The 14,469-nt window shown below is 37.4% G+C and overlaps 1 long non-coding RNA gene across 1 annotated transcript in view; it reads left to right on the top strand.

The window, feature by feature from the left end:
* The window catches only part of LOC118452007, a 15,226-nt gene that overhangs the window by 382 nt on the left and 375 nt on the right, over positions 1-14,469 (top strand). The window contains exon 2 of the long non-coding RNA XR_004841638.1: positions 4,697-4,699. This is a non-coding gene — a long non-coding RNA (uncharacterized LOC118452007). The remainder of the gene's footprint in view (positions 1-4,696; positions 4,700-14,469) is intronic.

The raw sequence follows: 14,469 nt of genomic DNA, 5'->3' as shown, positions 1-14,469 counted from the left end.
GAAGGGGCTGCCCAGGGAAGGGGTCGAGTCCCCACCCCTGGGGGGATTTAGAAGAGGTGTAGATGTGTTGCTTAGGGTCATGATTTAGTGATGGACTTGGCAGTGTTAGGGTAACAGTTGGATTTGATTATCTTAAAAGGCCTTTCTAGCCTAAACAATTCTATGATTCTGTGGAAGAGCACAAAATGAAATGCCACATGGGTGGCATACCCCAGAAGTTGTGGAAAAGACATGCATATTAGGAAGACATATAGGTTCAGTTTATCAGAGCAACATTTGGCCAAGAAAAGAGCTGTCCTGATTTGGCTCAAGTTTAAAATCAGGGTCAAGTGAACTTGTTTTACTAAAACAAGAACTGACCTGAACCTTCACCAGGCATGAACTACTTAGTAAATATTTCAGAGCAGCATGAAAAATGTAAAATTCTGCATAAATGCTTAAGCATGTGATGCTTGGTTCTGCCATCCTTACTCTCATCAAGTAGTTTCTTACTCTTTGAGTAGTCCCACAAAACACATGTATTTACCCAGGGAATAAGCTGTACAATGTAATGGTACAGAGCAGCACTATTTTTGCCTACTCCTTTCTTCAGTGGTTGGTGAGGAAGATGTCTCACATACCAGACCTGACAGTAATGCAGAATAAAATGCCTAGAGAGAGGTAGATACCACTATGATTAAAGCAATTTCTGAGCTAGACCCTTTTCTAATCTCTGCTTTAAGTACAGTACTTACTTAATAACAATCTGAATACATTTTTTCCATGTTAAAATCTTCTTTTGACACTGCATCTGTCACACAGCCAACACGTCTGACCCAGATGTACTGAGTAAACCCCACAGATTATTTGTCAAACAAATTCTGGAACCTAATATTTGGGTCTTTTATTTAATTGGTATGCAAATGAAGAAACAAGACAACATTTGTGCTCGATACAGTTGTCACTTCAAATTCTGGTAACATTCATTATCATGCTTACAGATGTTTTTTTTACACCTAACATCTGCCAATACTACCTAAACCGCAGGAAGTTGACAAACCTGTGCAAACTTCCTCTCAGTCTCCCTCTCGCTTTCTGTTATCTGTTCCATGCACACTAATTTTGTGCATCTGAGGCCTCTGCTCGCCAGAATTATGCCTGCTTCCTAACACCTCTGCCTCCAGAGCTTTGGATTTGAAATTGAACAGACACAGAGCCAATTTATCATAGGATGACATGTGTCATGTTCATGGTACAACCAGAGGGACCTACTGTATGCACTGTATTTATCCTTTTGTTGTCAACGCGGACAAAGACAATACTGGCAATAGGCAGCTATTAAATTTTTTAAATACAATACATATACTTAACTGTTCTGCTGTTAGAGTTGGGGTTTTTAAATGTAGTAATAGCTTGTTTTTTTTAACACCAGATTTCCTTTGTCAGATAATCATCTGTCATTCAGGCATGCAGCATATTAAAATATGTGAGCATCAAATACCAATGCATTAGCAGCAAGTCTTCAACAAAGCAACATAAAAACCATTTCATACATACTCTTTCTGCGAGTAAGAAATCATAATCAGATTTAATGACAGCTTACACATATTTATATGTACTAATGTTGTTTGTAGCTGTATTTATACCTAACTATACATAATGTGTTTACAGAATAGACATACAAATATGTGCATATGTATGTCTATAAATATATGTGTGTATGTGTGTGCATGTGTGTGTTTGCATATACATATATGTATCTATAACATATAGTTCTCTACAAGATAAAGATACAAACAAAATGAGTAGCCTGACGAGTAATGAGTGAATTAAATAAACATCTCAAAATATTAAGAAGAGATTTCTGTCAGAAAAGTATGTCCAGATATTTCATTCCTAGAAGAGCAAGAAAGCAAATGTTGATGCAATTTGCCTGTCACGTCCTGACTCTGAGCCACCTCAGGGATAGAGAAATCCCTGGCACCTTTCAGCTGATTCCAGATACGTTCCCTGACACCTCATTGACCTGCCATCTTTGCAGAGAAATATCCCGGACCTGGCAAAGGGTCTATGCTTTCACTGCAGTGATAATCTTGCAATGTGGCTTTACTTTAAATAGTATTGTTCCTACAAGATCTTCTTAGTTAAATCTACTGGTTGACCTACACAATAACACCGAGGTGGGTTTGATGAAGAAGTAGCACAGGAGAACTCTCCAGGGGGCAGAAGTTGAGGGCTTTGTTTCAGGAGAGGTTAAGTAGAGACTGTGACTCAACAACCTGAATGAAAAGGGAAAAGAGCCATTTCTGCAAATATATTTCTCATTCAGAAAAACTGAAGCTACTATTTATTCAAATGTATTTTGTATTATAGATACATATGAGCTAGTTATTTTGAATTCATAGGTTATCATAAGTCACCAAGGTCATATCCTGTTACTTCTCCTCCCATATTTGATGAATGAATCTGTTCAAACAGGGGATTAGCGCACTGTATATAGTGAATAGTGGCCAGACATACTATATTTCATACTACACAATTTTAGTCATAAAACTGTTCCAAATTCACCAAAAAAAAGTGGATTTGAATGTTTTCATAGAGTGCAAATGATTGCATAATACAACAAATTCTGCATATGCATTTGTATATATGATCTGCTTTACACTATTACAGCCTTAATACAATGGAAGAGAAGTGAAAAAAGAGGTAATCTTGCTCCATTCACATTCACTCTTAAAGCATAATCTACTACCACTCTATTCCAGTTTAGCAGACTACGGGTTTCCCATTTTTTTATTTGCCAGTATGAGAAGCATCAGATTTTTCTGCTGAACATGAGGGATAGAAAAGAGTTAGTTAAAGTCTTCAAAAATTCAAGGTAGATTCAGATTGCCTCTTAGATGAAGTGAAGGATGAAGAGCTTTGATCTTATTTGATATCATTCTGTTCCTCTATTCCTGGTAATGTAAAACCATACTAGAAAAAAAGCTAACAGTGGGGGGAAAAAAAAAAAAAAGAAAGAAAAATAATGGCTAAACCCAGGAAAGCATTAAGATGAAATAAACCAAGTAATCCCCGTTCTTCATAATAGTCTTTCTACTGGAGGAATAAAAGAAATGGAAAGTTAGGCAATATATTTTTGCTGTAAGTTAGCATAAAAGATAACCAGAACTAGGCATATTATGCATTTTGTTTTGTTTTATTTTTAAACAATTGGAGGGAGAAAAAGCTTGGATTTAGCAGAGAATTTGCAACTGAAAATTTTCTGACAGCACTGCCTCTGCCCATCTGTGCAAAGATTTTTAGTAACGCAAACATAGCAGTGATGAAGAGCATAACATGAAATACCATGTATTTGGCTCATTTCAAGATACCAGCCAAAGAGCATGGCTCAAAAATCATAAAATGACTGTGCAAGTTTTCCATCATAAATATTCCAGTGGATAGCTGTTAATTGTCAAAATAGTCACAGGTGAATCCTCACAATCACATACTTTAAAGTTTTAAGGAGAGTTTCATTTTTATTATAGGGCAGGAACAAGGATTAACAGTGAATGGGGAAGAGAGTGGAGGGTTTTTCCTCTTCACCCCATACAGTCTTTATCCTTACTCTTTTCCCACCTCCATGAACACACTTCTTCGTATATAAGAAGCAGATTGGAACAGCTTGATGGTGTTTATATTTTATGCACAAGAAACTATTGATTTTATGGGATTAACTACTCAAGCAACAGGAATGAGATACAAAAGGCAAACATCATCAGGCAGAAATAGGCCAAAATGTCTACAAAGTAGAAGATCTTCATCTGACTTGTGAAAGCAATATAATTTGGTTTTATTCTACAGTGAATACAGAAAAAACATAAAAACATGATGGGGGTGAATTTTATGTAAAGGCTTTATAGCTCAAATGATTCAAAGCTCTTTGTGCCTGCTGTAGCTATCTCTTATGATATATTGTCGTGGGTATTTCCTGACCAGTGCCTTATAAGTGACTAAAGTACAAGTTTTTGCTCAGCTTCTGGTATTCACAACTATACACTTGAAAAAAAAAAAAAACAGTAAAAGAAATAACACTTCAGCTTTTATAAACACCTGTAGACACTATTATTACTATAGACACTTGTTTCACTGCTCTTGGATAATGGGAAGTTTACTTCACATTATAGAAGTTATACAGTACACAATTATGCAATAAATTTTTCCCTACGAACAGATACAACAGAGCCAGGAGTACAGTTATGTGAGTCTGAACAAATCTGAACAAATAACATTTGGGTCTTTTAAATCCTGCTGATAGGAGCACCAAGGAAGGCAACTGGAGTCCTCATAGCCCTCCAGCCTGGGTAACAGCTATATCAGTGGGATCTAAATGGGAAAGACAGTAAAGTGGAAACTAAGCACAAAGGAAGATGAAAAACAAAAGGAGGAAGAAGAAACATATACTTTTATGTGTAAAATCTACATCTCTGATAAACTCATGAAAATTTTCTCAAAAAGGAGTCAAACAGTTATTATCTCTATCTCAGATAATCCATGTGCTCTCTAAGGATTTGAAAATTCCACGTTTCTTTAAAAAAAAAAAAAAAAAAAGAAAAAAGCGGTGTGAGCAAAAGGAGGAGGCAAAACTATGATAGAGTCATTAAGGGACAAGGACTCCAGCTTGCCCACATGTATAACCCACACTTCTGCTGAATCACAATCACAGAGTTAGCAGGTAGTTTGTCCTATATAGATAAGTAGGAAAGCTATACGCTCAGAAATTCAGGCTGATGAGAAAGTACTGCTTACAGGCAGTCTAAGGGGTTTGTTTGTCTTTCTCAGAATATTTTTTAATAGACAAATCAGGCTAAAAGGATTTTATTGGGATACCCAAACAAATGAGCAGATAAATGAGACATTTAAACAACAGTCCTCAGTATTAACACCAGTCAGAACACTCAGCCACACACTTCCAGCTCTTTACAATAGTCGTTTAATTATGTGCAATGTTGAGAATAATTCATAGCAATCTTGCTTGGATTTTTCTTCGGATTAATTTTAGTTTTGAAATCCATGCACTCCATCATACAATAAGCAAATAAATCCATCAGGCACCATATTAATCCACAAGGACATTGGCTATTGCCCCTTCCATATAAGACCTGAGTCCCACTATTTGCAGAAAGTTGACCTATATGCAAATGCTGCATAGAGTTAAAATTCAAAGATTAAATATAGATTTTCTAGCTCTATGCTATTCAACCTAACTTTACCTCCAAAACACCAAGAGAAATTTGAAACAATTCATTGAATGTTTCCTCTAAATAAGTAAAGAAATTGGGCAGAAGAAGTTCTTGAAAAACTTATGTGCAGTTTAAACAGACCAGCTCTTTCTACCCTACTAGCCCATTCAATCCACCTGTGAGTTCAAGACAGCCCACTTAATGAGAGAAGAGGCCTGTTCCTAGCTCTTGGAGCCATGTTGCCCTCCAGCCACATTTGTTGGTATGGAGGAAGAGCATAATACCTATGTTTTCAATGACTCTGCTTCTGAGGACTTGTACTGCAGCATCTGCTGCAATTTAACATCTGCCCATGCTCTCAAAGTGTCACTGTTTTGAAGGAGAAAGAAAAAAAGACTGACAGTGACAACAGGCTCTAGAGTGCTCACAACATTGCAGAGATTGAATAACAAAGAAAAAACAAGCTGTGATGGCTAGAGATCTGGAGAAAGGATCACACACTCTTTCCAATACTTTTTACCTCAGCTGGCAATGTAAAAGAAGTTAGTACTAAATAGATAAGAACTGTGTCAATGTGAAATAGCCTTTTTTCTGTATTTTTACATCTCTCTGCCTTCAGGGTCCGCTCATGAGTCTCCTATCTAGCATGTATCTCTGACACTAGCCTTCCTCAGTGAAGGGCTTGGACCTGACTCGGGGAAGGGAGCTCATATGTTTCCAGCAGCACAGGAGGCCTCCTACGTCTCTTGAAGGTCATCCTTATTCAGTAGTGGCATATAAGAGCAAACACCACTTACATTTGGATGCTAACCCTCGTGAACATGGGAAGTGATTGCACTACATCACTGCCCTGGCCGAGGCGTGCTATGGAAGGTGAGTACAAGGATATGCTTCACAGTCTTCTACCAGAGGTCCTTGCCAGGTGTGGATCCCTGCTGCCTGTTTCTTTTATAATAATTTATCTTTTCAGGGCTAAGTGCAGAAGGAAAGGATGTTAAAAAAGGGTTAACCTCGTTCGGCTTAAAACAGGAAAAAAAAGAAAACAAACAACAACAAAAAAAAGCAAGCTGTAATTCTCTTTCTAGGGGGCTAAAGGTTAGGTTTGTTAACAAGGATCTTGTCTGTGACCCTTCAAGCCCTCGCCTGTTCATCAGTGAGAAAAGCATTTTGACTTCTAAGAGGGCCTGAAAGTGCAAATTTTATCAGATAGTGTGTCCAGGTAGATTTCAGTCTTAGAGGAAATAGAGATGGAGCTTGTGGTGAAGATGGCTAATAAGCAAATACTCATTTGTTAATGTTTGAATGAGGTATTTACAATTGTATCTGGTAGTACATATCTGCTATATCTATTTTTTATTGCTATCAAGTTTTCATATTATTTCTTTGGCTAAGAAGGAGATCTATGAATTATTTATCCATTTGTGTAGCTGTTCGTTGCTGATAAACTGAGCAAACATGGGATTCCTCTGATATCACATATCATCCAGCTCACAGAAAATCTGATGCTGTATGTCAACTACCTAATCGCTGAAAGAGGACAAAAAATAGGCATAATTAAAAGAAGTAAAAAGGCTGCTGAAGTATTTCAGATGAAGTTAACTAAGAAAATCACCAATCCTTGAGATTAAGCTTTTCCGATTTCATGTAAAGCTTGGGCTAACCGGGAAGGAAGAGAGGAAGATAAAGTTAGAGACAATTGTGTTTCTTATCATCTCACACATACTATTAATAGGCTACAACTAAAACAAGCGAGTATCTTTCATTTCTGGGAATTAGACTTAGCCTGATGCTTTTGTTCATATTTAGAGTGGACTTGTCTTTGGTTTCTCAAGCCACTGATTCAACCTATTTTCCTGCTTTCTTTGTTTCACATAAATCATAAAGCATCTGGGACAAGGTGGAGGGTAACAGGTGCTGACCAGGCGTATTGGTTCAAGCAGGATTGCTTGTGCTCAATAGGGTGCTGAGAAATTGCCCAGCACACTATAGCATGAGGAAAGTTAACAACGAAGCATACATGCTACCCACCAGGTAATGAGCAAAACACTACATTTTTTATTTTGATGTATGCCTTTGTCACTTGACAATGTCATTTCTCTGGCCACTGACAAAGCTACTGTGTTTTTCTCTACAGTGACAGTATCATATAATTTCTCTCTCTCTGACTCTATGTATATATATATGAAAAAAAAAAGGCAGAGAAACTTGATGTTCACTATTTGGGATAAGATGAGTGACAGTGTACAAAACATGGACTGGATCCCTACTGTGTCAGAGAGATACCAGGCAACATAGTAAAGATGATCAAGTTACCATTGACTTGTCAAGTGTTAACTTTATTTTCTAAGACAGGTTCAGCCTCACATCAGCTGGAAGTGTGCCTGATCTTAAACCAGCTACTTTTCAGAGTTGCTCAGTGTAGGCAGAGAGAGAGAGACAGAAGACCAGCCTCACCCGTGGACTAATTTTAGGCAGTTACCAAGACAGACACATAGAGATTTCAGCCTAAGGTCTGAACTAGCTAATGACTGCAGAAAGAGTTCCTGCCTTGGAAACCTACAATACATGCACAACAGTAGCTGAGATTAATCTAGATCTCTGAACAAAATTAATAAGGGAACAGGTATAAAGAAGACATTCTCTCCATCCTCAGATGAAATTCAAGCACTGTTTTTATATCTACTACTAGGCCTGGCCTTTCTGATACAATTTTGTCTCATCTTTTTTCACTGCTCTTAAGGCCAGCGTAGACTTCTGCAGTTCTTTAAGATGAAGAAGGATGCATCATGGAATGCGCAGGTTTATTTCAAAGGCCGGCTACATTTCCATATTTTTTTTTCATTTGGGTTTGTGGCAATACTGCAGTTAGATTCTTCCTGCAGCAGCCAGAAGTTTCAGAAGACTGGCCTCACCTTCCACTTTGTTTGCCACTCCTGTGTGCCTCCTTTTCTGTCCTTGACTCCCATTCTTGGAATCTGATGATCTTTAACCTTTCAAGTAAGCAATAACTGTTCCAACATTATACTTTTTCTGTGCTGTCCTGGGTATTCCTAGGTAGGTAAATCTAAAGGCCTAAGGAAGGTCTCACGGATTCTCTCCCTTAATAACACTCCCAATGATAATTTCATTACTTGATGCTCTAGAACACCCTCTTTATCCTTTCTGCCAACAAATATCATCATATTCATCATAAAAATGTTTAACATGAAGATTATTTGGTTTTAGTTGTGCAGAAAAAATAGGTTTTCCTCTGTGATAGTTTGTGTTATAAAGATCATGTTATCAAACTCTTGTGACAGAATTTTATTTATGCAGCTAAAGGAGAAAACACAAGCAAGCCCTTAGAGATTTGAAAATCACTTCAGTTCTTTACTTCTGTTCTAAGTGGGTTGAGCAGAATACAATCCCTGAATCTCTCAATTAAAATAATCTATTACTCTGCATTTTTCCCCATTACTCAAGTGCCAACATACATAGACACAGCCAGCGTTGAGCCACTACCACACAGACAGCTTCCCAATTGTAGCTGAGCAACTATTAAGAGGTATCAACTCTTAAGAAAAGGAGACAAAATGCTGTAATAGCAATTGGTGATGTAATGATATTGAAATCCACTAAGAATAAAACACCGTACTGTCAGACAATACTCAGGTCACCAGTTCCAACTGAAATCAGTTTCCTTTGATGAATAAAGTATTCATGCTGCACTACGCATTTAGTTTCTTTTGTGTTAGTAAGAGACTTCTACCCAGATGTGTTCCACTATGTCTGGGTATGAACTATTTCTTCTGCTAAGTTACTCTGGAAAGAGGGGGGTTCAATTCTTTTCATCTTAATGCAAACTAGTCATTAGATATGAAAGCACAGAGTGAATAAGCACTGTAGAGCTAATCAAGGGGTAAATAACACTGAAATGCCTCCTTGCAGTATTTTCCTGAAGAAAATCATCATTCAAATAGTGGAAATTTGGTTCTTCCTGCTCAACTGAGGAAACACAAATTAAATCATCAGTACCCTTATCATCTCTCATTGCTTCTTCTCATTTCTTCAGGGCCTGTTGTACAAACACATCTATGTTTCGTGCATAGGGTGCTGGAAGTCAAGCCTTCCTCCCTTCTGTAGGTCATCTAGTCATCATCTTGCCCTTGTTAGTCCTTTTCTCAGTTGACCCTGTGCTACATTAAACAGGGTGAATGAACTACTCCAACATAAGCTGCTTACTTGTGTTTTCACTTTTTCCGAGGGCCTCCTTTTTCTTCATTTGGTAGGTTTTCACCTAATTATATCATAGGATAGAGACTTCAGAGCACTGAAGTAAATAGAAGTGGGATGTGAACTATCAGTGCAATTCCTCTGAGCCTGCAGCCCGATCCCCACTTAGCGTTGAGAGACTTTGTCTGCAGAGGCATCAGACCTATCGCATTTGCAGCAGAGTGCAGGTAAGCTTTTGATCCAGCCACATGTTGGGAGCAATTCCACAGTGCAGGATCCCATCAGAGCACCACTGTGTACCACTATTTTAAGCTTTCCTAGATAAAACAATAATGGTAGTCCAATCCCACCATGTCCTACAGAACTAAAAAAAGAATACAAAAAACCTAGGAAAAAAACCCCAAACATTAACATTTTGTAAGAAATTCCACAAAATTATAAAACCTAAAAATAATTCCTACCTGCCCAGAAATGTCCAGGAGTCATGGCTGTTGAGCCGAAGAAGATTTAAGGAAAAAGACAGACCAATACGGATTTGCCAAAAATGAAAGATAGTCTAATATGGGAACTAGTTATCTCTTACTAGAGCTGAGGAGACAGGAAACTAAAAAGAGCTGCCTTACTGGAATAATGGCTATCAGGTGGGAACCACCACAACATCTCTCCCTTTAGCACTGAGATCCTGAAGGCTTACCTGTGATAAGTCAGAAAGAAGAACCCAGGTGTCCCATTAACTCCACTGGCCATGACTAAGTCCTGAAATTCCCCTGGACAGCAGGACTTCTGTTTCAGCTGTCACATTATCTGTCATTTCCTCTTCCCAATATCACTTCTTTTCTTTTTTTGCTTTGTAATTAAAATCCACTTGAGCTGTTCTTCTGCAACAATTACGGTGATTCTGAAACTGAAAAGGTAGCTAAAAGCCTGGAACTGGTCCTAATACAATATATCTCTTAAGCACATAATAAACCCCATATACTTCCTTTGCCTTTCCAAAGGAACATGGTTGGAAGCAAAAATCAACATGAAAAACCAAAGTTGTATCTTCTGGTTTTGCAGTTCTTTTCGTTTTTACATGCATGTCATATTTCTGCCTCAGGGAAATAGTCCAAGATCAATAAAATTATCAGCAATCCCAGCCCTTCTCAACTACTTTTTACTCATTAAGGATAGCTGTTCCCATCTCTTAATGTCATCCAAAAGACTGTCAAATGGGAGGTTGTCCTCAAAAAGAAACTGCCACAAAAAAACCAAACACAAAAATCCTGTAGACAGAGGAGAAGGGTGATAAGGACTTGTACCTTTAAATCTTTTATTGACAAGTTACATTTTCAATGGTTGAAATTATTTTTATGTATCTTTAATAAAACTTATAAACCACACTAGTCTAAGACTTTATTGGCCAAGCCATGTATATTCAAAATCTTTAACTACACTTACTGTGTAATGATGTCAAGATTTTTGACTCCGAGGGCTACTTATTCAAAATTAAATAACACCACATAACTTTTCTAGCATCATCCACTAGCACTTCCTTCCCATTGCCACAGCCTATGAATACTTGTTTGCCTTTTCCTTGTATGATGATCAAAACTAAAAAGCCTTCCTTCTGGTACTTTCTGACTCTTCTTAGCAATTCATCACCTTATCACCACTACATCTTCTCTCTTTGTCCTGGAGATCTGAAGCCCTGAAGCTATTTCTGGGTGCACAGAAATATAGAAGCAGAAAGCAAAGTAGTAACAAAATGTGATTGTCAAAGAAAAGCAATTCCATAACAGTTCAGTCTGATTTACTTTGTTTATATTTTAGCAGATTTCTGTGGCAGACCTGAAAGTCCACTTGGGTCCTGTAAGGAAGAAAAAGTGTTTTGGTCAAAAGCAACCAGGTATAAACTTGGCTTGATGAAATTTCCAGAAGGACTCCAGCTAACAGTGGTCAGTGTTAATATTCTTGAAATGATCTTACATCGCAAGGTTGCTCTTACCAGGCTGGGTTGGTGTAGAAAGTTGTTCAGCACTTCATAGAGCTTGAGTCTAAATGCATTTTCTTGGTGTTCATCCACCAGTTTTTGAAGACTAAGACTCCAGTGATAACTTTTTATTGCAATTTAGCAAAAAAACCCCATCTGAGGCCAATAAGGGGGTCAAAAGCTAAAGGGAATCTTTGATGCAGTTACGTATAAGTGTAAACAGAAATTTACTGTGGAAGATGAATAGCAGCTTTAAATATAGACCTTGTTGCGGCCTATGTGACAGTCAAAACTGAAAAGTCTGGTTTTAATATCTCCTTCAGAAACTTCACTGCCACATCCACTGAGGGCAAGTTTGGGCCTGCAGAAAGTTCATTAATGTTGATGACTCAAGAGTCAAGGGCAAAAGGATGGGAAAGGAGACAGAGATATAACAGCAGCTTCAACCATAGGATCCACCACAAGCTCTCTATAGCAGTCTGAAGAACAGACAAACCATTCAGTTCTCAGGTGAGCATGTTTTGTGAGGAAGACAGTAAGGCTGTGGAGTAACGAGCATTTTAACAGCCGTTTTACAAAACGCAGAACTTTCACAGGCTTGGAGTTTTAGTTGACATTATTCTATGAAACAAAGGGAAAGGAGCAACAAAGAAGAAAGGAAAGTCCACAACATAATATCAAAGTCTTATCTTCTCCTCTCTGCCATATTTCATGTTCAGAACAACATAGCCAGCTCAAAAATTCCAGATCATTTCTCTTGAACCTGTCCGTATTCAAGTTCTCAACCAGCTATCAGTCACAGGTCTTAAAAGGAAAGAAAAAACCCCAGAACCTTGTGCACAGAAATAGTACAACAGGTAACAAGCAATATATCACAGAGAAAGTTATTCCCAATAGCATTTCAGCTGCCAACTAAAGAAACACAGTAACTCCATATTAAGGCCAGAATCTTCACAAATGCAACAAGCCTATCAAGAACCAAATATTTGCATTAGAAGTACATTCAGCTAAACTTTTTCTGATGTTTCACTGCATTGAAATCACCTCTTTTTTGAAACTAGAGAAAAAATTGAAAATCATACTTCTTTCTGGTTGTAATCTGTTTGATTTTCCTTTTTTTTTTTTTTTTTTGTAAACAGGAGGTTATCGTCAGGGCTAACCTCCTCCTAATATTGTAAGTCCCTTTTTCTGTTGAAGAACTGTGTAGTCTTCCTCAGGCTGAGGAGGAAAGTGATCACAATCAGAAAACCAGCAAATTTTCCAGAAGGTTCCAGAAATGCAAGATGGATCATGGCAGCATGTGATCTGTGAGACAAATTTAAGGGAGGCATTTCATGACTAAACAAGTTAACCAAGAGGTTAGAGTGAGCTAATGAATTGCAGAGTTGAAAAAAATAATCAAGGAACCATAAGAGACTCCTTATGAGTGTTGACTGTGACCTTGGATAAAAAGTTGAATAACTTCTCTGTACCTTTATTTAGCTCTGCAAAACAAAACCAATAAAATTCTGTAATACATAAAAAGAACACAAACCACTTTGTGATTAATGAATGCCACTGCACAAAAGGAGAGAATAGTATTTTTTGTGTTTATAACTGAGACTCCTAAAAGTACTGACAGATCACAGTGTCCTGTATATTTAGCATGAAATTGAAGGATGATTTGGGAAAGCAAACTATTTTTCCTTCCCTGTGAAGATGACCTCAATATGAAAATTTGGATTTTTTTTCCATAGTGATCGATTAGTGTAAATACTAACATCTGAAGAGCTCTGTAGTTCCAGCTCGACCTGCTGAAACTTTAAGGATACTTGTTCACTTGATCTCCTCCAGCCCTTACGCTATCCATTGAAATTAGCTGCTTGCTCGAATTCTGCTGTTTGAATTAAGTTAAACCTACCTATCTTTTTAAGTGCCTTTCTTATTGATCTACATAAACAAAGTGGGGAGATACAACTACAAATCTTTTTCTCATCTTCTTAATGCTCCCCTGAATCAGGTAGGATTTTTGTCAGTCCATTTTTATAAAGCATGTTCATTGCAGCTTCAAGGTGGGCGAGCTACAAACCAGTTAGTTCTATTGGTTCAAGTGCATATAAGATGTCTTCATTGACTCCTTTTTTCCTGTCAATTTAGGAGCTGACATAATTGAGTAACTATTGACATGATTACATATTACACATATATTCCACATTACAATGTGGAATAACTCCAGATATTTCAGTGAAGTATTTTTAAATTTACTCCACGACTGTAAATATGATTAGTATATAGTTTTTACTTTTGCAGTTGGACTAGATGAGCAGTTGGACTAGACGATCATTGTAGGTCCCTTCTGAGTCTATTCCTATTCTTTTCTATTCTGTTCTGTTCTATTCTATTCTATTCTATTCTATTCTATTCTATTCTACTCCATTCTATTCTATTCTACCTTCATCAAAATCTTGTGCACCTTGTGACAATCTTACCTTAAATGCTGGGGTGAAGACTCTTGTGTCCTGGGGTTATCTAGTCCTGGATTCTGCAGTAACTGCAAATATCATAATAACAATCAGTACAGAGTTATGTTTTTCACTGGAATAAATTTGAAATTTCATGATACATTAAGTATAATATACCTGTACCAGATTTCAGATATTGTATCTGTAAATCACTAGTAACTTAATTTTAAATTAAGTTAAATTAAATTTAAGCCCAGTGTGGTTTTGGACACCTGAGTATTACCCTCTCTTTAGGATACAAACCCTTTCTATAATGGCAATAAGAAGTTAGCGTGCTGAGATACATATTGATATGGGTACAGGTAAGTGTCATTTGCACATTTTGTCTTTTCACAGACATGGAACTAATTTGATTTCAGGACTGGAAAGAGAATTCTTAAAAAAAATCTCTTTTATAAGGAAATGATGCGGAAAGGATTTGATGAAAGAGGGCATCAAATCGGTGTTTTTTAATTCAGCGTTGGACTAGAGAAAGAGTTCAGTGGAAGGAAGGAGGAAGGAGAAACATTCAGGCATGCCTCTGCATCTATGAACAATCTCTGCCTGTTTAGTACAGAAAGAACCAATATCTGCTCATGCT

Source organism: Egretta garzetta, unplaced genomic scaffold (genome assembly GCF_000687185.1).
Source record: "Egretta garzetta isolate BGI_Z169 unplaced genomic scaffold, ASM68718v1 scaffold433, whole genome shotgun sequence".
Classification (NCBI taxonomy): domain Eukaryota; kingdom Metazoa; phylum Chordata; class Aves; order Pelecaniformes; family Ardeidae; genus Egretta; species Egretta garzetta.
This window is presented reverse-complemented; position numbering and strand designations above follow the sequence as displayed.